Source organism: Brachycentrus maculatus, unplaced genomic scaffold, assembly GCF_059751285.1.
Source record: "Brachycentrus maculatus isolate JH-2025_06_01 unplaced genomic scaffold, ASM5975128v1 h1tg000043l, whole genome shotgun sequence".
Lineage (NCBI taxonomy): Eukaryota > Metazoa > Arthropoda > Insecta > Trichoptera > Brachycentridae > Brachycentrus > Brachycentrus maculatus.
The window spans coordinates 139,717-166,640 of record NW_028280797.1 but is presented as its reverse complement, the minus strand read 5'-3'; the positions used below and the strand labels follow the sequence as shown (position 1 = coordinate 166,640).

The 26,924-nt window shown below is 31.4% G+C and overlaps 1 long non-coding RNA gene across 5 annotated transcripts in view; it reads left to right on the top strand.

Moving 5' to 3' along the window:
- The window catches only part of LOC148312311 (uncharacterized), a 122,719-nt gene that overhangs the window by 28,049 nt on the left and 67,746 nt on the right, over nt 1-26,924 (top strand). For 3 of the 5 annotated variants that reach the window (XR_015839250.1, XR_015839251.1, XR_015839253.1), the window contains exons 2-3: nt 16,707-16,783; nt 26,312-26,428. This is a non-coding gene — a long non-coding RNA (uncharacterized LOC148312311). The remainder of the gene's footprint in view (nt 1-16,706; nt 16,784-26,311; nt 26,429-26,924) is intronic. The other 2 variants (XR_015839252.1, XR_015839254.1) reach the window with 1 other exon arrangement.

Genomic DNA, 26,924 nt, shown 5'->3' with positions numbered 1-26,924 from the left:
TCACTAGAACTTCACTAGAGACATCTATTGGTGAGATGAAAAGAAGCTTTTCAATTAGCAGAAACTCTTTTATTAGTATGTGAGGTCCGAATCCTGGATTATAATAACACACATGAGAAACGCTAGAAAATATCATTTTCATTTTTATTATATAAGCTTATAATTTGACCAGATAATTTATATACAACATTTTGAGTGTGTCACAAAATCTGGATTATCTCCAATTACAGGAGTTATTTTCATATTTTTAATAATATGAAAATAACTCCTGTAATTGGAGATAATCCAGATTTATTGAACAAGTATTTGGACACACTCAAAATGTTGTAAGAGTTTTTCTATTATTTTCTCAATTTATTTTTATTTTTAAACCATGTTTATTAAAGTTTTTCGTGATTTCTGGCCTTCTGGCCATCTGGCTTTAGTTAAATTTCGTAAAATATTACCTGAGTTTACAGAAAATAAAGGTGCGCTTCAACGAATGCTTGGTCTGAAATTGTCTAGGGCAAAGTGCGGGCAACGCCTTTACAAAAAATCAATTGATAACTTATGCGACGCTGTCCTTATCTGTGAGCACGCCACTGGTCGCTGCACTTACACAAGTAGTGGGGGGCACCAATACCACTGGCCGCGTACACCACTGCGCGCGCACCGCACCATCTTCTTGGGATAGGTCAGTACTGCCACAAACGCCCGGCCGGCAGCATTCCCAACTCGACGGTCATAAAATAAAATAAAAAAATTAAATATGGAACCTTTTCAAATTCAAAAATCGTTCCATCTGACGTTTGGGCGTTCGAATTTGAATTAAAACCGAAGAATTTAAGAAGCGCGTTCAGAAAACTGTCTAGCTCCGAGCGTCGGATGAACGCTTTACGGATTTTTCCAGCTGCGTTCAAAGTGCGATAATCCTTTTAAAATGTGCGTAAGTACGATATAAATTAATTATTTTCTTAGTGGAAAATCTAATTAAAATTTTTGTGTACGCGAAAAATGACTTTTGACGAAAATGTGACTTTTTCCTTCATAATATAAAAGTGGACATTGTGTAAGGACGCCGCCCTGTACATGTTTAAATAACTGCAGAAATATCTATAATAATTAATCTTTAATTTAAATAAAAAATAATACTTAAAGAATTAGGAAACATTCATATGTTTTTTTTAAACTAAAAATCTGACTTTAAAATATTTAAAAAAAACATGTCTGTCGCCTTTTTAAGTGCGGAAAAGATTTTTCTTCATCGACTATAAAGACAGTCCAGTGTGGTATTTGTGCACGTATAAAACAAAAGTGAATTTAAAATTTAAAATTACAATTTTTCTTGAAGATAGCATTAAAATCGAGTTATTTAATGATTACATAACTTTGAAAAAAATGGCCGATTATTTCAAAGTATTTTTCATTTCAACTAATAAATACTGCAAGCCTAGACTGTTACTATGGTAGTTGATTCAAAATGGAGTCCACCCAGTTACAACAGCAAAAAGGTAATATATATTTATGATTCAATTTATTTTCTTTTATCATTTTTCTGCATATTCGTGTTCGAACACACGTTAACGAGATTAAAATTATCTTTGGGTCAGCTATTTTTACCGAGAGGTGACCTTAATAACATTTTTCAATACATATTTTTAATATTTATTTAAAAAAGTACCTACGCATCCATTCTTTTCGCAATATATTTTCAATTCTGGCAATCTTGTTCGCGTAACTCCTTTTTTCAAATTTCGTTCCGTGTTCTGTCGCTTTGTGAAATGGTTTCAAAATGGCTGCCGCCTGGAGGAAATGCACCGCATAGATACAAGATACGAGTACGTACTGGCGTACTAAGCGGAAAGGCAGTAACTGTTGTCTGGATGTAACTAGTTTATTTTGTATTATTTTTTATAGCTTCATATTGTTTTTGAAAACCCAGACTTCTGAGCTAAGACATGTAAATAACTATTCGGATTAAAAAATATATTACATATATAAGTCACATATATAATATTCCACATAAGTAATTTCCCTTACTCATTATGGGACAAAGAATTAAGGTTAACAAGACTGAAACACAAATAAGAAAGTAAAAAAAATAATTCAGATTTTCTTCTTCTAACCCTTATCCGCACCGAATGGTGCATAGGGCACTACATCATATAAACAGAGTGTTATCTTGATCGTGAACACATGAAGGAAAGGTGATCAGCCCTCCGATTCAGGTACCAGTCCAGGGTAATATTGAATAAATATTAGAGTGAAAATATCACTTATATTTATTTGATTCCCAAGGGAATCGAACCCGGAACCTGTGGAAGGGTAGCCGAGCGTGCTGACCATTACATTACGGAGCCTATAATAAATAAGCTATATATATATATACGGACATATAAATAGCTTATTTAAGATTTCGCGTTTAATTTGTAGAACTCCATTTTAATTTACATATTAAATGTTGAAATAAAACATTAATTATTTGAGTCTACTAAGTATTATTTTTTTGTTAAAAAATACGTTTGAAAATGTCATAACCAGGTGAAACAATTGTCACAAAATATTTGTTTAACAATAAAATACAGCTCAGTTGACAAAAAATCAGTGTGTTTGATTTTAACATTTAAAATATAAATATACATATCTATTCGCAATTTTATTTATTTTAAAAATGTATAAGATTAAAAAAATCACGTAATATTCCCAATCAGTAATTTTTATTACTTACTCATTTTGGGACGAAGCAAAAAGGTTAATAAGACTGAAATACAAATAAGAAAGTAAAAACAAAATATTTTAGATTTTTTGGAGACCGCTAAAAATAAGCTATTTTATTTATTGTTTCGGCATTAACTTTGTGGTAAGACATGTTACAATGATTAAAGAAAACACTTGGTTTTTTACCACTTGAGTTTTATTATAGACTACATGTTTCAGAAGTTAAACTTCCATCATTCAGGTCTGTATAATAACTATTATACATACCGTATAATAATTATTATACAGTCTGTATAGTAATTATTATACAGACCTGAATGATGGAAGTTTAACTTCTGAAACATGTAGTCTATAATAAAACTCAAGTGGTAAAAAACCAAGTGTTTTCTTTAATCATTGTAAAAATAAGCTACATATGTATGTCTGTAATATAAATACAAAAAAAACATATTACATTTACAATTTTTATTACTCGTTTTGGGACAAATGATTAAGGCTACAAGACACAAATAAAAGTATAAAATGATTTTACAAGTCACAAATGGAATGTAAAAATAATATCTTTTTAGATTTTCTAGAAACAGCTTAAAAATATAGCCATGTGTTTCTGTTATATATTCATAGATAATAAGTATACGTTTTTCTGAATACGATAAAACAATATTTAAAAAAAAATAATAAAAAATATACTAGGCGACTTGATTATATTTGCATTTTTTCGAGATGTACAATAAAGATCGCTGTATATGGGATACTTTCAAATATATTATTTATTGATTCGGCATTAACTTTGTGGAATTACATGTTGATTTAAAAAAAAATTAATGTAATATTAATTTAGAAATACATAAAAAAATTAATTCAGATAAAACGTTAATTAATTATATACTGTTTCAAAATACGTCACCATTATTATCTATGTTTCCTTTTACAAAAAATCTTATTCTTTAACCTCCCCCCCTATATTTATTAGCCTATTAACCTCTATATATATATATATATATATATATATATATATATATATATATATATATATATATATATATATATATATATATATATATATATATATATATATATATATATATATATATATATATATATATATATATATCCCTAAATATTTTATGGTCGTTAGTTTTAATTTTCACCTTCACTGTTCGTTCATATTTATTTTACCTCTGATTTTTTTTTATTATTTCAGGAATTGTACAGCTTTACATTTAAAAAAGTGTATAGTAAAAAAATAGTAACATTGATAAAAATAAAGCTAATTCATATTTATTTTATGTTTTACATATTTATGTTCATATTTATTTTACCTCTGATTTATATTTACAAAAAAAAAACATAACAAAAAATAACTGTAAAAAGATTTAAACATCTGTAAGTTTTCGAAACTAGTCGTGTAAAATACAAATAAAACTAATTAAGTAACTGGTTTATTGCAAGTGTTTAATTTGTTAAAAATAATTTTCAAATATAAATCCAAACTTAACCATTATGGGTTTGAAATATACCAAAAAATATAAATATCTTATAATACAATTGACTCTTGATAAAATCCTACGTATACATATATTTTCTTCGATTTCACTGTAATCTAGATACCCCTTATAACCTTAGCGCAACGGAATACGACTCTATCTCGTCTAGTGCAACGGACGAGTCGATAAATACCAATGTTGCTTTCCCAGGTAACGCCTGTCATCCGCCATTTTTGTCTGGAAAATCTTTGTTTCTTCATATAAAGTTCGTAGGCTATTTGAGTGCAAAAAGAAATAGCCACGTTGCGATATTGTCTATGGATATTGAAAAAGTACCTACTTTAATTTAATTTGAGCTTTATAATTTAAATTAAAAATCAATGAAATATATATTAATTACGAGAAATATAAAATAGCGTCGGGCAGATTTTAAATTACATTTTTGAACCATCGATATTAAAAAAAAATAAATAATAAAACCCTTATCCGCACCCTTATCCAATGGTGCATAGGGCACTGTATCATATAAACGCAGTGTTATCTTGATCGTTTACACACGAAGGAAAGGTGATCAGCCCTCCGCTTCAGGTACCAGTCCATGTTATAATGAAATAAATATTAGAGTGAAAAAATCACTTATATTTATTTGACCCCCCCTGGGAATCGATAATTACTAGACAAATAATTTTTATTTTAAACTTACTAGATGACTAACTACCCATCAACAGCATTTTGAGTGTGTCAAAATACTTGTTCACAAATCCGGATTATCCCCAATTATAGGAGTTATTTATCTTATTATTTTTTGACATATACTTCCATACTCTTCTTCATCTATGTTGAGATGTAAAAAAATAAGTACCCATCATTCAGATTGGCCGTAAGGGTAGGCAAAAAGGATAAAACGTCACATCTCTCTATATTTGCCAATATTCTTCGCCTCTTTTACATTCATGCGTCTCTTATACATACCCGCCGATTATTCCGACTCCTTACTTGTCTACGCCCAACTACTTGACCATGCCAAGTATTGGTCAGTTTTCTTCGGTTTCTATTTTCAACTAATTCGTCTCATATTTTCTTAGCGTTCTTCATTCACTCATTCGTTCCACATGCCTAAACGATCTCAACACACCTTTCTTAGTTTGCTTTGTTTAAGACATTAGATATTAGATATCGCTCACTCCTTTCAAGAACGTCATAAATAAAAAAACTTGATTTTTCAGGAGAACATTTTTAAAGTTTAATAATAAAATACAATGTATTAAAAATAAATATCAAGCCATTTATTGAACTTTTTACTGTGCAACAGTTCTTTTTAGGTAAAACCTGAAGGTTCTTTCTCCATTTGAAAAATATTTATACCTTTTCTTCAAAATGCAAAAACAACACTTCTGCCCTGTAGCGGGTAAATATCAAGTTAAAAATATGCCTCTTTTGCTGGGATATAGTACATTTTCCGAAAATTTTTCCGGCATTTCGTAAACATGCACAATTTGAAATTGACGATTTTTGATTTATGACGTTCTTGAAAGGAGTGAGCGATATGTCATGCTGAAATCTAAAAAAGTAGCCATTTTGTGATAATATCAATCCATTTTTTATTTGAATTTTACTTGGTAAATACCACTATCTCTAGAATAGAAAAAAGTAGTATTTACTAAGTTTTTAATTTTTTTACTAACATAAATTGTATACATTTATTTACATCACAATTTTAAACATATTTAAAAAAATATATTTTGTTAGGACCTACCAAACCACCTTGTGTGTCTTGTCGGTGGAATTCTTTTTGAATACATTTTATTTTGTTTTAACCATTTTAATCTTAATATACACACAAAAAAGAGAGAAAAATTAAGAATATAAACATTTTACAATTTTCATAAAATTAACTCTTGATCATTCACCAATTCCTAATTAAATCTAGATTAAAACGTGTTTTATCAACCAATTTTCAGATCTAAAAATAGTAAAATTCTTTAAAAAGTACTCATCTTACAAATTTGTCTCCAAATGACTTGTGGATTTGCTTGATTTGTATGCCCCCTTGAGCGACTGTAGGAGGAAAGCTCGTTACGTTTGCAAAGGATGTAACACCATTGTACCCAGTATGCCAGGATATTTACGCATAACGCTCACTCCTTTCAACAACGTCATATATCAAAGATCGTAATTTTTCAGTTGTGCATGTTTTCGGAATGCCCAGAAAATGTACTATATCCCTGCAAAAGTAGCATATTTTAAACTTAATATTTACCCGCTACAAGGCTTTTCGTCCGCCTCCGTAGTGTAATGGTCAGCACGCTCGGCTACCGTTCTGGAGGTCCCGGGTTCTATTCCCAAGGGGGTAAAATAAATAAAGTGATTTTTTTTCACTGTAATATTTATTCAATATTACCCTGGACTGTTACCTGAAGCGGAGGGCTGATCACCTTTCCTTCATGTGTAAACGATCAAGATAACACTGCGTTTATATGATGCAGTGCCCTATGCACCATTGGGTGCAGATAAGGGTTTATTATTACAGGGCAGAAAGTGTTGTTTTTGTATTTTGAAGAAAAGGTAATGTTTAATAATTTAAGAAAAAAATACAAAATATTTTTCAAATGGAGAAAAAATCTTCAGGTTTTACCTAAAAAGATCTGTTGTACAGTAAAAAGTTCAATAAGTGGCTTGATATTTATTTTTAATACATTGTATTATATTTTTTAACTTTAAAAATGATCTCCTGAAAATCGAGTTTTTTGATATATGACGTTGTTCAAAGGAGTGAGCGATATATGATCTGCTTATTTCTAATATTATTATCATATGTGGGGTAAATTGTTACATTATTCATATTTACTGCGCAATTTTGTCCTATTGGAATAATGAAATACATTTTATTGTACCTATGCATATAATTTATAATTATTTCCTAATTTTTAATTGAAGGTTTCCTTTAGAAATTAGATTACTGCTCGACAATTTAATTTTAAGCAAATGAAAGAAGTTTAAATAAATTATAAATTATACAAAATAAAGCGATAAGAACAGTACTTAAGAAAAATAGATATAATAATATAGAAAAAACGAGAGACTGGTTATCTATAAAAAGTTTCTGAAGCTAAGCTTCCATCGTCATATATATATATATATATATATATATATATATATATATATATATATATATATATATATATATATATATATATATATATATATATATATATATATATATATATATATATATATATATATATATATATATATATATATTCTTCTTCTCCGTCTTAATCCTCATTGCTGAGGGCTGTGACCCTTGCAGAAGCAATGACTCTTCTGCAGTTATCCCTTGACTGCGCTGCACGTAGCGCTCCAACCACTGAGGTGCCTGCTGCTGCCTTAATTTGATCGGTCCATCGTGTGGGGTATCTTCCTCTCCCTCTCTTTCCCTCCAGGCTACCGATCACAACTAGTCGTTCCAGGCTATCCTCGTTGCCACGCGCAACGTGTCCAAAGAACTGGAGAATCCGTCGGGTACAGATATTGGCCAGAGTCAAGCCATCCAAGCGTAGTTCCTGGCGAATGGACTCATTGGTGCGTCTAGCTGTCCATGGAATTTGTAGCATGCGCCTCCAACACCACATTTCGAAGGCATCAATTTTTCTCCTTTCTGCTGCTTTTATGGTCCATGTTTCAGCAGCATAGAGAAAAATGGAGTGGACCAAACTCCTGACAAGCTTCATCTTGGTGTTGTTACTCACACCCCGGTATGTATATATATATATATATATATTATATATATATATATATATATATATATATATATATATATATATATAAATATATATATATATATAAATATATATAAATTTATATATATATATATATATATATATATATACATATATATATATATATATATATATATATATATATATATAAATATATATATATATATATAAATATATATATATATATATATATATATATATATATATATATATATATATATATATATATATATATATATATATATATATACATATATATACACATCGCTTCTGGGTCTTATTACCTACATCGATTCAACGCGAGAGATTTTTTTACAGTTATTTTTAAATAATGTACTTGAGTAATAGATTTATATTATCCACTGACACTTCGTGATGGAATTGCATTTTTAATTTATTATTAGATTAAAACCAATATTTTTAGCTTTTCCACTTTTTTATTTGACCAGCGACCGGGTTTCGTCGTTACCGACACCAGTCTGATGATGTCGGTAACGACGAAACCCGGTCGCTGGTCAAATAAAAAAGTGGAAAAGCTAAAAATATTGGTTTTAATCTAATAATAAATTAATGTACTTGAGGTTTTAATTAAATTACTCGAACTGTATCGTTGATGAAGGTATGCAGATAAACGTTTACAGTTCGTACTCGTGACAATTTGCCAACATTCTGCTGCTAAATACCTCTTCATTGGTCGCCTGAGATACTTGACGCTTGGCAAACGTCCAAATTTACCTACATAAACAAATCGTAGTCGTTCAGGAGAAAGTGACCATCTAACAAAACGTAAAATGTTCAGGAGGGCCATTTAAGTCACTTTTGCTTGGCAACAAAATAAACATAGATGCTAACTAGCTAACTAACTAACCATCACGCCGCTTCTCCGAAGGGGTAGGCAGAGAAAATCGAACACCACACCACTCTGTCTTTGCAAACATTCTTCGCCTCATACATTCATGCATCTCCTCATACATACCCGACGATTATTACCCCTCCTTACCCGACCGCTTTCAAGTATTTGACATACCTGATTGTGCCAAGTTTTCCTTGGTCTTCCTCTGCTTCTTTTTCCAACTACATTCGCCTCATGAATTTGTTTAACCGTTCTTTCCTCACTCACACGTTCCACATGTCCAAACCATCTCAACACACCTTTCTTAATTTTATCAATAATACTTATCTCAACCTTGCATTATTTCCTTATTTCATCATTCGAACATCTATCAAACATCGTTTCGCCACACATTCGTCCGAGGGATCGCATTTCGAACATCAATGCAGTTAGTCATTTTTACCAAGTCAATATATTATAGTTACAAGTTTAAAATCCATTGGGATTTTTTCAGGGCAATATTAAGCTAGTAAGATATCAAATAGTCAACGATCACGTTTTTGTAAAACAATGCACTTGGTCACTTTTCCTGTATGACTACGATATAAACCATATCTTCATCATCTCTGGGGACAGATCCTGAAGATACGGATGCGTTTACTTCCGCACGCGTTATCTTAGTTCGTTCAATAGGCCTTTACCAGGATGCTGGATTATTGGCTAATAAATTAATATGAAAAATCACAAGACTATCGGTAGCATTCTTATTGAAATCTGTAGGGAACTAAGGGAGATATGAAGGTTTAAACGTTAGATATTAGAATAAAACGAAAAACGTGCGTTCGCATACGTCATCAGATTTCCGTCATCGAACGTTTTATGACGTCATATGGTTTATAGAGCTGTAATATAATAGTAGTATGGATTGTTTGTTTACCACTACACTACCATTTGTGTTATACCAATATGAGGGGAGGGGGGACCATAGACATCAACAAACAGAGCCGCCAACAGTTTAGCAATGACACCAACATTAAAATACTCCATCGTTTCTGTGACGTCATTCATTGCCAACTTACAAAAATAACGTTTTTTCGAAGGCGAAGGTATAGGCAGTAAATTGTAAGGACCTTACTCCGAACTAGGTTGTGCTTATCGGCTCCACGTGTATTCAATTATATCCTCGTTATTTTTATAGAACTAAATGAGGTATTTTGACCCAGATATATAAATGATAACCGCTGTTTATTTGTGGTTTCTCGTGACCAAGACATATGTTGCTTTTAAAATAAATGTTTAGACGAAAATATGATGTGAACAAACATATTTAAAATGTTTTTAGTACGTTAAAATAATTATTCGTAAATTCTGAATTTTTTTCACTATACCTACCCTGATTTATTTTTATAAAGGTCTGCATTGATATCTCAACATAGATGAAGAAGAATATGAAACCTTTATAATTTTTGACAAAAATATTAGTAATATTAGTATAAAACAACTCACCGAGATTTTTATGTCTACCGGTTTTAAGACGTACCCGTCTCTTCGTCAGGACAATCACTACCACAGCACGCAAACAATACTACCCGTCACTGCCACACACTTAAAACTACACAAAATGTTTATCACATCGCTCACTCCTTTCAACAACGTCATATATCAAAAAACTTGATTTTTCATGAGATCGTTTTAATGTTTAAAAATATATAACATGTATTAAAAATAAATATCAAGCCATTTATTGAACTTTTTACTGTGCAACAGATCTTTTTAGGTAAAATCTGAATGTTTTTTCTTCATTTGAAAAATATTTAGTACATTTAAAAAAAATAATTAAACGATACATTTTCGTCCAAATGTAAAAACAACACTTTCTGCCCTGTAGCGGGTAAATATTCAGTTTAAAATATGCCGCTTTTGCTGGGATATAGTACATTTTCTGGGCATTCCTAAAACATGCACAACTGAAAATTGACGATTTTTGATATATGACGTTGTTGAAAGGAGTAAACGCTATATTTATAATGAACGACATAAGAATTTTAAAGTCTGGGCATTGAGATATAAAAAAATCTTGATATATAAAAACTTCTAAGTGGACATACCCAGAACTTGTGAAAAATTATTTGTACACACTCGAAATATTATATTTATATGTTAAATTAATAAAAAAAGTGCCAGTACCTACGATCTGAAGACCGTTAAACAGATGTTTGATTTGATAATACTACACAATATTTTAAACGTGACCATGACTTTCTTGAATTTACCATATATTCGTCTTCTTCATCTTGTTGTAGGCCTTGTGGCCATAGATTAGCCATATATTTACCATAAATATATATACCATATATCTTCTTATTGGCTCCATCCCAACTTTTTGTCTTTGTTGACTGTTGGGGTCAGCTCTCCTCGTCCTCAGGTTGTAGGTCCTTCTGTCATGGACAACGTCACCTAGGCCATGCCTTTGAATCATGTTGTCTTTCTGCAGCATCCCTGAATTCTTTGGTCTTCCTATAGATGTCTTTCGAGGAAAATCCACGGCGATTGCCTGGTTCCCAATATGATCAGGTTCTCTGCGTCCTATGTGCCCATGCCATCCGAATTGCCTTTCCTCTACCTTACTATTGATGCCTGTTACAGCCAGGCTTCCACGGATGCGTGAACTCTGTATTTTGTCTCTAAGGGACACTCCAGCTGACCATCTAAGCATTCGCATTTCAGCCTAGTTGCCTGGAGTAGGTGTTATACATCGTCCAGCATTATAATATTATTGTAAATATATAAATATATATATATATATACACATATACACATGTTTAAACCGTCCAGTTTCTATTCACCCCTGTTTCATTTTACCCTTGATTCAATGCATCCCGCTCTCCCCTAATAATTTACACTATATTTATATATATATTTTTTTATAGAGTAGACAGTGACGCTGCATTAACAATTTTTTTTAAGAGGAATAATCCAAGAAACATTTAACATTTTCGACATCTCAACATAGATGAAGAAGAATATGGGATATTATTTTGAGAAATAAAAAGACTTGCTTTTTGATCCACTCATATTTTTATAAACCAACTAGTTTCGGCAACAACCTGTTGCCCTCTTCAGGGTTTAATTTATGACTAAACATATATATGTTTAGTCATAAACCCTGAAGAGGTCTTCCTCTACATGTCTTTCGAGGTAGATCCATGGCGATTGCCTGGTTTAATATATATATATATATATATATATATATATATATATATATATATATATATATATATATATATATATATATATATATATATATATATATATATATATATATAAATATATATATATATATATATATATATATATATATATATATATATATATATATATATATATATATATATATATATATATAAATATATATATATATATATATATATATATATATATATATATATATATATATATATATATATATATATATATATATATATATATATATATATATATATATATATATATATATATATGTGTCCGCCTCCGTAGTGTAATGGTCAGCACGCTCGGCTACCGTTCTGGAGGTCCCGGGTTCGATTCCCAAGGGGATTAAAATAAAATAAAATATCGGGGGGGTCAAATAAATAAAAGTGATTTTCTCACTGTAATATTTATTCAATATTACCCTGGACTGGTACCTGAAGCGGAGGGCTGATCACCTTTCCTTCATGTGTAAATGATCAAGATAACACTGCGTTTATATAAAGCAGTGCCCTGTGCACCATTGGGGTGCGGATAAGGGTTTATTATTATAGTTTGTAATGTACATATTAATTTAAATAAATAAATTGAATTGAATTGAAAACAATCTATGGGCGATGGTCCAATAGTTATAGGTACAAGGAAAGGATATAACGCTGAGATAAGCATTATCCAGAAATGATGCGGAATGCATGGAAACACGTGTCACAGTAGATTTTAAGAAATAGCGGTATTTAATTTATTTAATTTATTTAGCGGGAATAACCGCAAACGGTCGAAAAAAAGTACTGCGTGTTCATATATGGTAGGTAATACAGAGTCGGTATAATTTTCTCCACAATTATTGTACCACGGAGGATCTGTTACACAATGTGGAGGTGTTGAAAATGAGGTCAGTGATCGCCCGAAGCGTTCGCATAATATCAGGCGTATGGTTACAAAAACGGCAAACTCCCAACAATAATAATTTTGGATAATTTCGGGATATATATACCGTTATTTCCGTAAATTGCTACCACCATCGGGTTTACTAAACTGTGAAGTAAACAATTATAATATTAATCATGCATATATATATATATATATATATATATATATATATTATATATATATATATATATATATATATATATATATATATATATATATATACATATATATATATATATATATATATATATATATATATATATATATATATATATATATATTTTTTTTTTTTTTTTTTTTTTGACATCTCATCAAAGATGAAGAAGAATAAGTCTGGGCATTTACGGAGATGACGACCGTCATAGGCTGGTTTAAGTGATCACTTTACACACGTATATATATATATATATATATATATATATATATATATATATATATATATATATATATATATATATAATATATATATATATATATATATATATATATATATATATATATATATATATATATATATATATATATATTTATATATATATATATATATATATATATATATATATATATATATATATATATATATATAAATATATATAAATATATATATATATATATATATATATATATATATATATATATATATATATATATATATATATATATATATATATATATATATATATATAAAATACGGTTTTTGGATTGAATTCTACTTTTACTAACATATTTGATATCTGACCAGTTTCGTCTTATTAAGACATTATCAAACACTCAAGCTTTAAATATAAAAATTCCTTTTTTCAGTTTCACGTTTCGTCGACGCCATCGTAAAGGGAAAAATAAAAAATTGATAGTAACGCTTTGAATATACCTTCTAGTATTCTTTTCATAACTGATCATCGTGCAACAAATACACTATTTGATAATGCAAGAATAGTATTACCACTACTAGTAATACTTTACTGTAGAACAGTCTGACACATAGCCTGTATAATATATTTAAATATATTAAAATAGCTTTTTTCAGTTTGACGTTTCGTCGTCGCCATCGTATAGGGAAAAATAGTTATAAAAAAAATTGATAGGCGGCGCTAGACATAGATTGTCGTCCAATAGAGAGAGACCACGCCTTTGGGTAACGAAGGGCCACTGGAAATAGCAAAGGGCGTACACGCGTTCGTGGTGGGGACCTAGCGAGCGTTCGTGGTACGTGTTCTAGCTGCGTCGGTGCGTACGTTTTTTTTATTTCATCTAGCCGCTCGGCGCCTACCTGTCAAAACACGAAATGGCGGGCCGACCCGGCGTTTCCCTAACACCTAAGAAAATTCTCCTTGCCTGTTTTATGAGTAGCCGTATTACAAATCATGTGATGTTAAAAATGCAATGAATTGAGAAAACTGATTAAAATGTTTATTCTTATAGTTAACATAAAAAGAGGCATTCATTTGCGTATTGCATAAGTCTAGGATAAACTGATCATTTATAAGAATTTTCACTAGTGAATCACATGAAATTATAGTAGGTAACTTTAAACATAAAGAGTGAATCCACTCACGAGTAGGCATAGGCTATGAAACTTATAAAGGTGAAGCCTGAGTAGGGACATGATAAACGGTGTTGCACAAGCCGTAGCTAGATTTCAGAGTCACTTGGACATTAGGTAATTTAAAAAAAAAACATATATTTTTGTCCTCAAAAGGGACATCTACCAATTTTTACGTAATAGTATGTGTATATTCAAGAAAACACGTTACCCTTACTTTCCCCTCTCCTTATTTATAGAACAATTTTATATTTTATATTTTAGTTATTATACAGACCTGAATGATGGAAGTTGAACTTCTGAAACATGTAGTCTTTAATAAAACTCAAGTAGTAAAAACAAGTGTTTTCTTTAATCATTGTAACATGTCTTACCACAAAGATAATGCCGAAACAATAAATAAAATAAAGAAAACACATATTTATTATAGTTTTTATGTAGGTTTTAATAAAAAAATAAATGTTGATAAAAAAAATAGGAATAAATAATACAAATATGAAAAAAATATGTTGTTTTATATTTTTCTTCTTTCATGAACGTCATAAATAAAATCGTCGATTTTCAGTTGTGCATGTTTTCGGAATGCCCAGAAAATGTACTATATCCCAGCAAAAGAGGAATATTTTTAACTTAATATATACCCGCCACAGGGCAGAAAGTGTTGTTCTTGCATTTTGAAGAAAAGCTGTTGTTTATTTTTTTTAAATAGGTATCCAAAATATTTTACAAATGGAGAAAAAACCTTCAGGTTTTACCTAAAAAGATCTGTTGCACAGTAAAAAGTTCAATAAGTGGCTTGATATTTATTTTTAATACATTGTATTATATTATCAGAGGAAGACCGAGAAAAACATGGCACGACCAGGTATGCCAAATACTTGAAAGTGGTCAGGTTAGGAGTCGTAACAATCGGCGGGTATGTATGAGGAGATGCATGAACGTGGAAGAGGCGAAGAATGTTTGCAAGGACAGAGTGGTGTGGCGCTCTATTCTCTCTGCCTACCCCTGCGGGGAAGCGGCGTGATGGTTAGTTAGTTAGTATTATATTATTAAACTTTAAAAACGTCCTTCTGTAAAATCAATTTTATGATTTATGAGGTTTTTGAAAGGAGTGAGCGATATATGACTTATGTATGTAATATATTTTGAAAAATAAATAAATAAAATTAAACGTAGACAGTTTTGCAGAAGTAGGTACTTCTAACAAAGATAGTTTCGCAACTGTTTTCAATCAACATAAGCAGTTTTGATCAGTTTTATATTTAAACTTCTATCCCATCTAGGTACTCTTATTACAATGGAAACATTGGATTCAATGTCTTATATCAGTCAAGATTAGTCACATAGTTAATTATATATCTTCTTCGTCTTGTCGTATTTTCTAAATAAGACACCAGTAAATCCGATAGATCCTTACTACATTCGCCTATTGAATTTATTTTATTTGTATATTAATAACAACCCAAAAATACAAATAAATAAAAATAATATTATCTTTTGACATCTCATCAAAGATGAAGAAGATTATGGAAGTCTGGGCATTTTACGGGGCTGACGACCGTCGTAGGCTGGTTAAAGCTATCACTTTACACACGTGTAACATTCACCAATTTTACCCATTATTGACAACCACACTACTCAAATTCTTGGAAGTTCCATATATACTTATGAACCAATTTAGAAACCTTGTTCTTGAATCACTAGAACTTCACTAGAGACATCTATTGGTGAGATGTAAAGAAGCTTTTTACTAAGCAGAAACTCTTATATTAGCATGTGAGGTCCGAATCCTGGATTATAATCACACAGATGAGAAACGCCAGAAAATACCTTTTTAATTTTTATTATTTAAGCCTATAATTTGACCAGATAATTTATTTACAACATTTTGAGTGTGTCCAAATACTTGTTCACAAAATCTGGATTATCTCCAATTACAGGAGTTATTTTCATATTATTTTTTGACATCTCATCAAAGATGAAGAAGAATATGAAAGTCTGGGCATAAACCAGCCTATGACGGTCTTCAGCCCCGTAAAAGTATTTGGACACACTCAAAATGTTGTAAAAATAATAATTCACCCTGGATAGTATGCTCCTTTTTTGTTTTTTTTGTTTCATTTAAAAATTGAAATAAAATGTAATAAGTATTACGTTTTTCTTAAACTGTTTATTTTTTTTATTTTCAGTAATTGGATAACCCTTCTTTCATATTCTTCTTTTTCTTCGACCTTCGACTGCCGACGGAATGACAAACTAATCAACTGTAAGTTATATTATATTAATTTTTCAAACTTCTTGTATCTATATCGCTCATTTGGTGCAACAATGACGTAATTACACTTTATTTTAAAAACAAGATAAATTAATAAGTCAGAATTTGCGCAAAGACTATTCACATGGTGAGAAACATGGACTATTGTGCAAAGGCAAATAGCCGCAAGTTAAAAACAGTAGTTTTGAGATAAATGAGTTTATAGCTTAAAGTAACTTAAAGTAATGCTTTTTGCCAACACATGTCGCTCACTCCTTTCAACAACGTCATACAGTATATCGAAAATCGTAAAATTTCAGTTGTGCGTGTTTTCGGTATGCCCAGAAAATGTACTATATCCCAGCAAAAGCGCCATATTTTTAACTTAATATTTACCCGCTACAGGGCGGAAAGTCTTGTTTTTGCATTTTGAAGAAATGGCCTCTTGTTTTAATTTTTTTACGAGTGAGTGAGGAATCAAATTTATCAGACATTTTTAATTTTTTTTAATACCCTAACCTTTCAATAACTCTTTATTTTAAACTGTCTATTAATTTCTAAGAAAATCTTATTTTATCAATATAAAAACAGTGTTTAAGCAAAAAAAATCAATTACCATAAATGTTACCTGATCGTTTTTAAAGTTTAAGAATATAATGAAATGTATTTAAAATAAATATCAAACCACTTATTGAACTTTTTACTGTGCAACAGATCTTTTTAGGCCAAATCTGAAGGTTTGTTCTCCATTTGAAAAATAATTAGTATATTAAAAAAAAAAATATTAAACAATACCTTTCCTTAAAATGTAAAAACTACACTTTTTGCCCTGTAGCAGGTATATATTAAGTTTAAAATATGCCGCTTTTGCTGGGATATAGTACATTTTCGGGGCATTCCGAAAACATGCACAACTGAAAATTTACGATTTTTTTATTTATGACGCTGTTGAAAGGAGTTAGCGATGTATGATACCACCTCGGCTGTCCAAACTCAAAACACAGTAAGGGACATTTTTTTGTAGTAAGTACGTTTTTTTTGCATTTTTGGACTAAGTAGATTCTACATAGTCCAAAAATACAAAAAACGTATTACTACGTAAAAATGTCCTTTACTGTGTTTTAAGTTTCGACAGCCGACCTCTTATGAGAGTTCCTTTTCTCGTCAACACTTCTTCCGTTCCACTAGAAGATGGTTCGGTATTTTGTGTTCTAGCTTAGTTTATGAGATGGTTTGGAATGATGAATGTTCTCAAAGGAGTAATCAGGTCAATTGATCATAGGTGTGACTAACCAGACAATGACAAGCGAAGTCAGCCGAAGTTCAAACAGCAGTCGTAATACGGTCGGATAGAGTCTTCAGTCTGAGCGGTGCCTAAAGGTCCGTTCTCCTTGCTGCGTCGACATAGGCCGTCTGACGCAAGCGTTTCAGAACGAATCATGCGTTTAAGATAATGTATTGGATATTAAAGTTATTTTTTAATTGATTCGGCAGTCATTTGATGGTAATATTGTATGTATCTACGCATTTTTAAATTAAGTTTTATTTACAACATTTTGAGTGTGTCCAAATACTTGTTTTTATCTCCAATTATAGGATTTATTTTTTATATTAATTTTTGACATGTCATCAAAGACGAAGAAGAATATGGAAGTCTGGGCATTTTTGATTTGTGAACAAATATTCGGACACACTCAAAATGTTGTAAATAAATTAACTGGTCAAATTATAAGCTAAAATAATAAAAATTAAAATGATATTTTCTGGCGTTTCTCATGTATGTGATTATAGTTCCGGATTCAGACCTCACATACTAATCAAAGAGTTTCTGCTCAATAAAAAGCTTCTTTTCATCTCACCATTAGATATCTCTGGTGGAGTTCTAGTGATTCAAGAACAAGGTTTCTAAATTGGTTCATATACATATATATAGAACTTCCGAGAATTTGAGTAGTGTGGTTGTCAATAATGGGTAGAATTGGTGAATGTTACACGTGTGTAAAGTGATCACTTAAACCAGCCGATGACGGTCGTCAGCCCCGTAAATGCCCAGACTTCCATATTCTTCTTCATGTATTTGGACACACTCAAAATGTTGTAAATAATATGTATTTAAATATATAAACATTGGCGCGTCTGACGTCTTTATCAGCCGCGGCTAAGAGACCTGGCCTACACATGTTTCTCTTACACGTGCCTAGAGTGGATATCTCTATTTTCGTACAACCATGCATTGACCACAAAAAACAAACGGACGAAAATACGCTTCTTGTTTGAGCACAGCCAGAGATAGAATGACAAGGTTCCAAGTCATAAAAACGCAAAAAGAAAAAAAAACTAGATTTTATATGTTGCAAAATATGTAAATTTTTCATCATTCATGGTAGTCAATCATGGGTAGAATGGTGAATGTTACACGTAAGTAAAGGGATTATTTAACCAGCCTATGATAGGTCATAAATGAGCCCTGTAAATACTCAGACTTCCATATTCTTCTTCATCTATGTTAAGATGTCAAAATGTAGCACTCTACTTAAAGTTCATCGTTTACTTTGTATAATACTACTCCATCGTTGCTCTCCATCGTTTACTTTGTGTAATACCACTCCATCGTTACTCGCCATCGTTTACTTTGTATAATACCACTCCATCGTTACTCTCCAACGTTTACTTTGTGTAATACCACTCCATCGTTACTCTCCATCGTTTACATTGTGTTATACCACTCCATCGTTACTCTCCATCGTTTACTTTGTGTAATACCACTCCATCGTTACTCTCCATCGTTTACTTTGTGTAATACCATTCCATCGTTACTCTCCATCGTTTACTTTGTGTAATACCACTCCATCGTTACTCTCCATCGTTTACTTTGTGAAATACCACATAGTCTAATTCATGACTATCGGTTTCGGAATAACCATTCCTTCCTTCATCAAGTCAAATATTAACTACATCATTTTTTCCTAACATGTATTTGGTAAACAGCATTTTAGATTTTTAAAAAAAACAGCTATATTTACACTTTTGTTTGACATGTGACTGGGTTTCGTTTCTGCCCTGTAGCGGGTAAATATTAAGTTAAAAATATACTGCTTTTACTGGGATATAGTACATTTTCTGGACATTCCGAAAACATGCACAACTAAAAATTGACGATTTTTGATATATGACGTTGTTGACAGGAGTGAGCGAGTTGTAAGAAAACCTTTGAAAACATTTAAAAGTAACATTCAAAACCCATTTCCAACCGTATGTAACATTAAAAAAAAACACCACGCAATTTTTATAATTGGTTATATTTTAATCCTTTCCTTATCATTCATCGTTCACTTTGTGTAATACCACAAAGTGAACGATGAATGATAAGGAGAGTGTAATATTACCATACCACAAAGTTAACAGTACTTTTAATATACGAAATGGGCCATGTTTTAGTTTATTTCTTATCCTAACACTATTCCCCCCGAATGGTGAAAAGGGCACTAAATTCGATTGATCCACTGTGACTTTAATGGGTAATTACATGAAACAAAGTGTCTAGTACAGCGCTTCAGCTGCCAGTAGGTACAATGTACCACATCGAATATATCGCTTGCTCCTTTCAACAACGTCATATATAAAAAATCGTCAATTTTCAGTTGTGCATGTTTTCGGAATGTCCCAGAAAACGTACTATATCCCAGGAAAAGCGGCATATTTTAAATTAATATTTACCCGCTGCAGGGCAGAAAGTATTGCTTTTGCATTTTGAAGAAAAGGTATTGTTTAATTATTATTTTTAATATTCTAAATATTTTTCAAATGGAGAAAAAACATTCATGTTTTGCCTAAAAATATCTGGTGTACAGTAAAAAGTTCAATAAGTGGCTTGATATTTATTTTTAATACATTTCATTATATTTTTAAACTATAAAAACGATCTCCTGAAAAATCAAGTTTTTTGATATATGACGTTGTTGAAAGGAGTGAGCGATATATGTAGGTACTAACAGATAATGGTCGCTTATCGCCGACTCTTATATGCCAGAATGACCTTTGAGGCCAGTGACTGTAATACATTGAAATATATTAATTTTTTTAATATTTTTTATTCAATATAACATTTATTTAAAAATAATTTAATTCATTTTCTACACATTTCTACGTTACAATATTAAAATTAATAACGCAGTTCTCTCCAATAAAGGGACTAAGCACTTGTGTTTGGAGAGGGACATACCTACGTTTATTAACACTCTCCTAATCGTTCATCGTTCGTTGTATGATACAGTGCCCTATGCACCATCGAGGGCGGATAAGAGTTTGAATAAGCAATATAAATAGGAGACCATAGCAAATTCAATTTTTTCTACATTTGTCCTGATGATGGAATGGTTTTTCTGAAACCGGCAGTCGTAAATTAGGTAGATACTGGTTTGACTGGTATTACACAAAGTGATGGGTGAATGATAAGGAGAGTGTTATATTACCATACCACAAAGTCGACAATGCTTTTATTTTACAGCCCATTATGAAAAATAATTCTGGAAGAATCTAACATTAATTTCATGGAGGTCTTTGCTATTAATTTACTCATCTCAACTAAAGATGGTGTCGAGAACTCGCACGTGAACGAATGTATCAATTAAAAAAATAAATATAACATCCCTCATTTGATTAGTGTGGTTGTCAATCGTGCATAGAATGGTAAATGTTACAAGTTTATAATGTAATCACTTAATCCATCCTATGACAGATCGTAAGCCCTGTTAATACCCGGACTTCCATAACATTTTGAGTGTGTCCAAATACTTGTACACAATCTGGATTATCTCCAATTATAGGAGTTATTTTCATATTATTTTTTGACATTTCATCAAACGTGAAGAAGAATATGGAAACTATGGGCATTTACGGGGCTGACGAACGTCATAGGCTGGTTTAAGTGATCGCTTTACACACGTGTAACGTTCACCAATTCTACCCATTATTGACAACCACACCACTCAAATTCTTGGAGGTTCTATATATACTTAAATGAACCAATTTTGAAACATTGTTCTTGAATCACTAGAGACATCTATTGGTGAGATGAAAGGAAGCTTTTTATCGAGCAGAATGGGTATTTTAATGGGTAGAATTGGTGAATGTTACACGTGTGTAAAGCGATCACTTAAACCAGCCTATGACGGTCGTCAGCCCCGTAAATGCCCAGACTTTCATATTCTTCTTCATTTTTAATGAGATGTCAAAAAATAAAATGAAAAATATTCCTATAATTGGAGATAATTCAGATTTGTGAACAAGTATTTGGAAACACTCAAAATGTTATGGAAGTCCGGGTATTTACAGGGCTTACGATCTGCCATAGGATGGATTAAGTGATCACTTTATAAACATGTAACATTCAACATTCTATCTATGATTGACAACCACACAACTCAAATTAAGGATGTCATATTTATTTTTTAATTGACACCTTCGTTCACGTATGAGTTCTTGCCACCATCTTTGGTTGAGATGAGTAAATTAATAGCAAAGACAAATTATTAATCATATGTCAAAAAATAATATGAAAAATATTCCTTTAATTGGAGATAATCGAGATTTGTGAACAAGTATTTGGACACACTCAAAATGTTGCGAATTATATTAGTAGTAAAAAATTCGAAAAATTATTTAGGGCCATTTTCTGAATGAAAATACTACCTCAAGGGCGCTACACTGTGATTAGTTTAAGGAAAAGGATATTTGGAAATGATTTGGCAAACAAATACATTTTCGAAATGCGATCCCTCAGACGAATGTGTGGCAAAACGATGTTTGATGTTCGAATGATGAAATAAGGAAAGAATGTAAGGCTGAGATAAGCATTATCGATAAAATTAAGAAATGTGTGTTGAGATGGTTTGGACACGTGGAGCGTATGAGTGAAGAAAGAACGGTTAAACAAATTTATGAGGCGAATGTAGTTGGAAAAAGAAGCAGAGGACGACCGAGGAAAACTTGGCACAATCAGGTATGTCAAATACTTGAAAGCGGCCGGGTCAGGAGTCGTAATAATCGTCGGGTATGAGGAGATGCATGAATGTAGAAGAGGCAAAGAATGTTTGCAATGACAGAGTGGTGTGGCGTTCGATTCTCTCTGCCTATCCCTGCGTTGATGATGGTTAGTTAGTTTTTTTTTTTAACAAATACATTTTTAGTTTTTTTCTCCTTAGGAAAAAACTGAAAATATTTTCAATACTTTGTGGTTAGTCATTTTTACTTATTTATTTATTTCCTCACGGAGATTTTTATGTCTTCCGGTTTCGAGACGTACCCGTCTCTTCGTCAGGACGATCACTAACACAGCATGCAAACAATACTACCCTAAACAATGCTATGGTGGTGAAGGGTAGTATTGTTTGCATGCTGTGTTAGTGATCGTCCTGACGAAGAGACGGGTACGTCTCGAAACCGGTAGACGTAAAAATCTCGGTGAGTGGTTATATACTAATTTTATTAACATTTTTGTAAAAAAATAAATAAGTGAAAATATTTGTTTATTTATTTAAACTTCATGTACATGAAATAATACATTGGCGGGCTTATTGCTAAAATGCAATATCTTCCAACCAACCAAAAACAGACAGTGATATTGATCAAAACGTTTGATACCATATATAGCTGTTTGCAATCAGAGGGTAGATAGTACTTGAACATTAAAAAAACAAAAATTACAAATTGATGATAATAAGGAAGGCAAAGGAAGAAGGGAGTTAAGGGAAGGAGGTAGAGGGAGGAGGTTTGATGGACAGTTAGGATGCTAATGATAGATAGTAATGTCTCAGACGTTTCTTGCAAGTTATTAGAGAAGGTGCATTTGTTTACGCGGAGAGGTAATTCATTCCATAGTCTGGCCGCTTGGACAGAGAAGGACTTACTGAAGGATGATGTGTTATGGCGAGGAATGGAAAGTGTTTTTTTTTAAATAATAATAATAAGTATTTTTTTCTAAAAAATACTAAATATTTAAAAGAAATACACAAATCATTTCATTTGTGTTTTTATATATATACTTAATGTCCTAACGTGTGTGGCCATCTTTACAATTTCATACAAAATTTTCGAACATTCTAGATGTAAAAATTTCATATTCAAAATTCAGCCCGCCAATTATTAGGCTTAAATTTAAAAATTTGACTCCAGTATTGCCGCGCGCCCGTACGACGAGCTGACGCGAGACCGGCTGTTAAAATAGCAAACGATCATCAAAAAGTCAAATCGTTTGTATGTAATATAAAATTCTGACAGTGTAAATGTTGTAACATTTGTACTAAATGTCTTTTCTCTGCGCGGTTCGTTCCTTTTTCGAGACGCGCCGCCAGACTTTCTTTACACAGCGCGCGAAAGAGACTAACGTACCGCAAAATTTACTTGTTAGAGCGAGACGCATCATGTCTGGCGGGAAAAGAGACGAGGTTATGCGGAATTTGGAGCGCACGAGAGAGGCGCACGCCCGTGCATCGGAAAATGTTAGAGGGAGAGAGGTATGCGTTATTAGTATGTGCGAGGGAGACGGGTAGCGTCTAGGCGTACGAGTGGGACGGCCTGTTATCAGTTGACGCACGGGAGTGAAAGAGAGGCGAACACATCCGTTGCATTTGCGAGCTTCCATTGTTTCATTTTGGCTGAGTTTTATTCGAATTATTATTGATTTATTTGACGTTTTTCGACATTTTTAACGCGAGTTTCGAAAAGATATTTGGAGATCTTGCTCCGGGGTCTTTGTGATTTAGGAAAATCGTGTTTCTGATGCAATTGCATTGTGAAAAAAAGAGATAAATGCATTTTTGTCGGAAGGCGTTGCACTCTTTGAAATTCGGAATGGCTCGACACATTTTTTTCCAGACATTTTTAGCGTCCGTCAATAAAGTAATGCAATCGATTTAAAAAAATATATATTTTCGAACTAAATCCGAACTATTAAATGAAACACAGATTTATTGAGTCTTGTAGTATTTTATTTCTAAAACTAACTAAGCATAACGCCTCTTCTGGAGTTTAAGCAGAGAGGATAGAACGCCACAATAATATGTCTTTGTGAGCAATCTTCGCCCCTTTCAAATTCATGCATCTCCTCATTCATACATGCCAAGTTTTCTTCGGTCTTCCTCAGCTCCTATTTCCAACTAAATTCTCCTCATAAATTAATTTTACTGTTCTTTCTTCACTCTTTTGGGAGGCAGAGAGGATAGAACGCCACAATAATATGTCTTTGTGAGCAATCTTCGCCCCTTTCAAATTCATGTATCTCCTCATTCATACATGCCAAGTTTTCTTCGGTCTTCCTCAGCTCCTATTTCTAACTAAATTCTCTTCATAAATTAATTTTACTGTTCTTTCTTAACTCTTTTGGGAGGCAGAGAGGATAGGACGCCATAATAATGTGTCTTTGTGGACAATCTTCGCTCCTTTCACATTCGTGCAACTACTCATCCATACATGCCAAGTTTTCATCGGTTTTCCTCTGCTCTGATTCTACCCATTATTGACAACCACACTACTCAAATTCTTGGAAGTTCTATATATTTATTAATTAGTTTTGAAACGTTGTTCTTGAATCACTAGAACTTCACTAGAGACATCTATTGGTGAGATGAAAAGAAGCTTTTTATTGAGCAGAAACTCTTATATTATTAGTATGTGAGGTCCGAATCCTGGATTATATATAATCACATACATGAAAAACAAATTGGTGAATGCACTGTAATGTAACTGTGTAATGTGATCACTTAAACCGGCCTATGACGGTCGTCAGCCCCGGAAATGCCCAGACTTCCATATTCTTCTTCATTTTGAATGAGATGTCAAAAAATTATGAGAACAATTTTCTTTATTATAATTTTATAAACAGGTATTGTAAAATGTGCCCTCGGCACAGGAAAACTTAGTGAGAGCACGTTATTCTCGCAACTCAAAATATGTGAATCAAGTCAACGAGCCCACCAATGTACTTATTTATTTTCTGTACATGAAGTTTAAATAAAAAAATGGTGATATTTTATTATTCTATATAATTTTTTTTTTGACATCTTATCAAAGATGAAGAAGAATATGGAAGTCTGGGCATTTACTAATACTACTAATACTAATATAAAAGTTTCTGCTTAGTAAAAAGCTTCTTTACATCTCACCAATAGATGTCTCTAGTGAATTTCTAATGATTCAAAACAAGGTTTCTAAATTGGTTCATATATTTAGAACTTCCATGAATTTGAGTAGTGTGGTTGTCAATAATGGGTAGAATTGGTGAATGTTACACGAGTGTAAAGTGATCACTTAAACCAGCCTATGACGGTTGTCAGCCCCGTAAATGCCCAGACTTCCATATTCTTCTTCATCTTTGATGAGATGTCAAAAAATAATATGAAAATAACTCCTGTAATCTGAGATAATCCAGATTTTGTGAACAAGTATTTGGACACACTCAAAATGTTGTAAATTATTCTACATTATTATTATCCTGTCTAGTCATTTATTCTTGAAGTCATAAATGAAACTTATGTTTTTCAGGAGATTCGTGCCACTCCATCACTTCCCCGCTCCTGGTATGAAATACTCTGAACTAAGTCTTCAAACTGCATGGAGACTGTGCAGTACAAAGACCATAGCTTGCAAGTCAACAAAACGGTGAGTTAAGCGTTGAGAAGAATCTATAATATACCATTTTTATTCATTCATTTAAAAAAAGCGAGTAATGTTTTGCAAAGACAATGTATATATAAATATATATATGTATTATATATACATATTTATAATACATATATATATTTAAATATATATATATATATATATATATATATATATATATATATATATATATATATATATGTATACATATATATATATATATATATATATATATATATATATATATATATATATATATATATATATATATATATATATATATTATATACATAAATATATATATATATATATATATATATATATATATATATATATATATATATATATATATATATATATATATATATATATATATATATATATATATATATATATATATATATATATATATATATATATGTATATATATTTACATTTATATAAGGAATATAAGTGATTTTTTCACTGTAATATTTATTCAATATTACCCTGGACT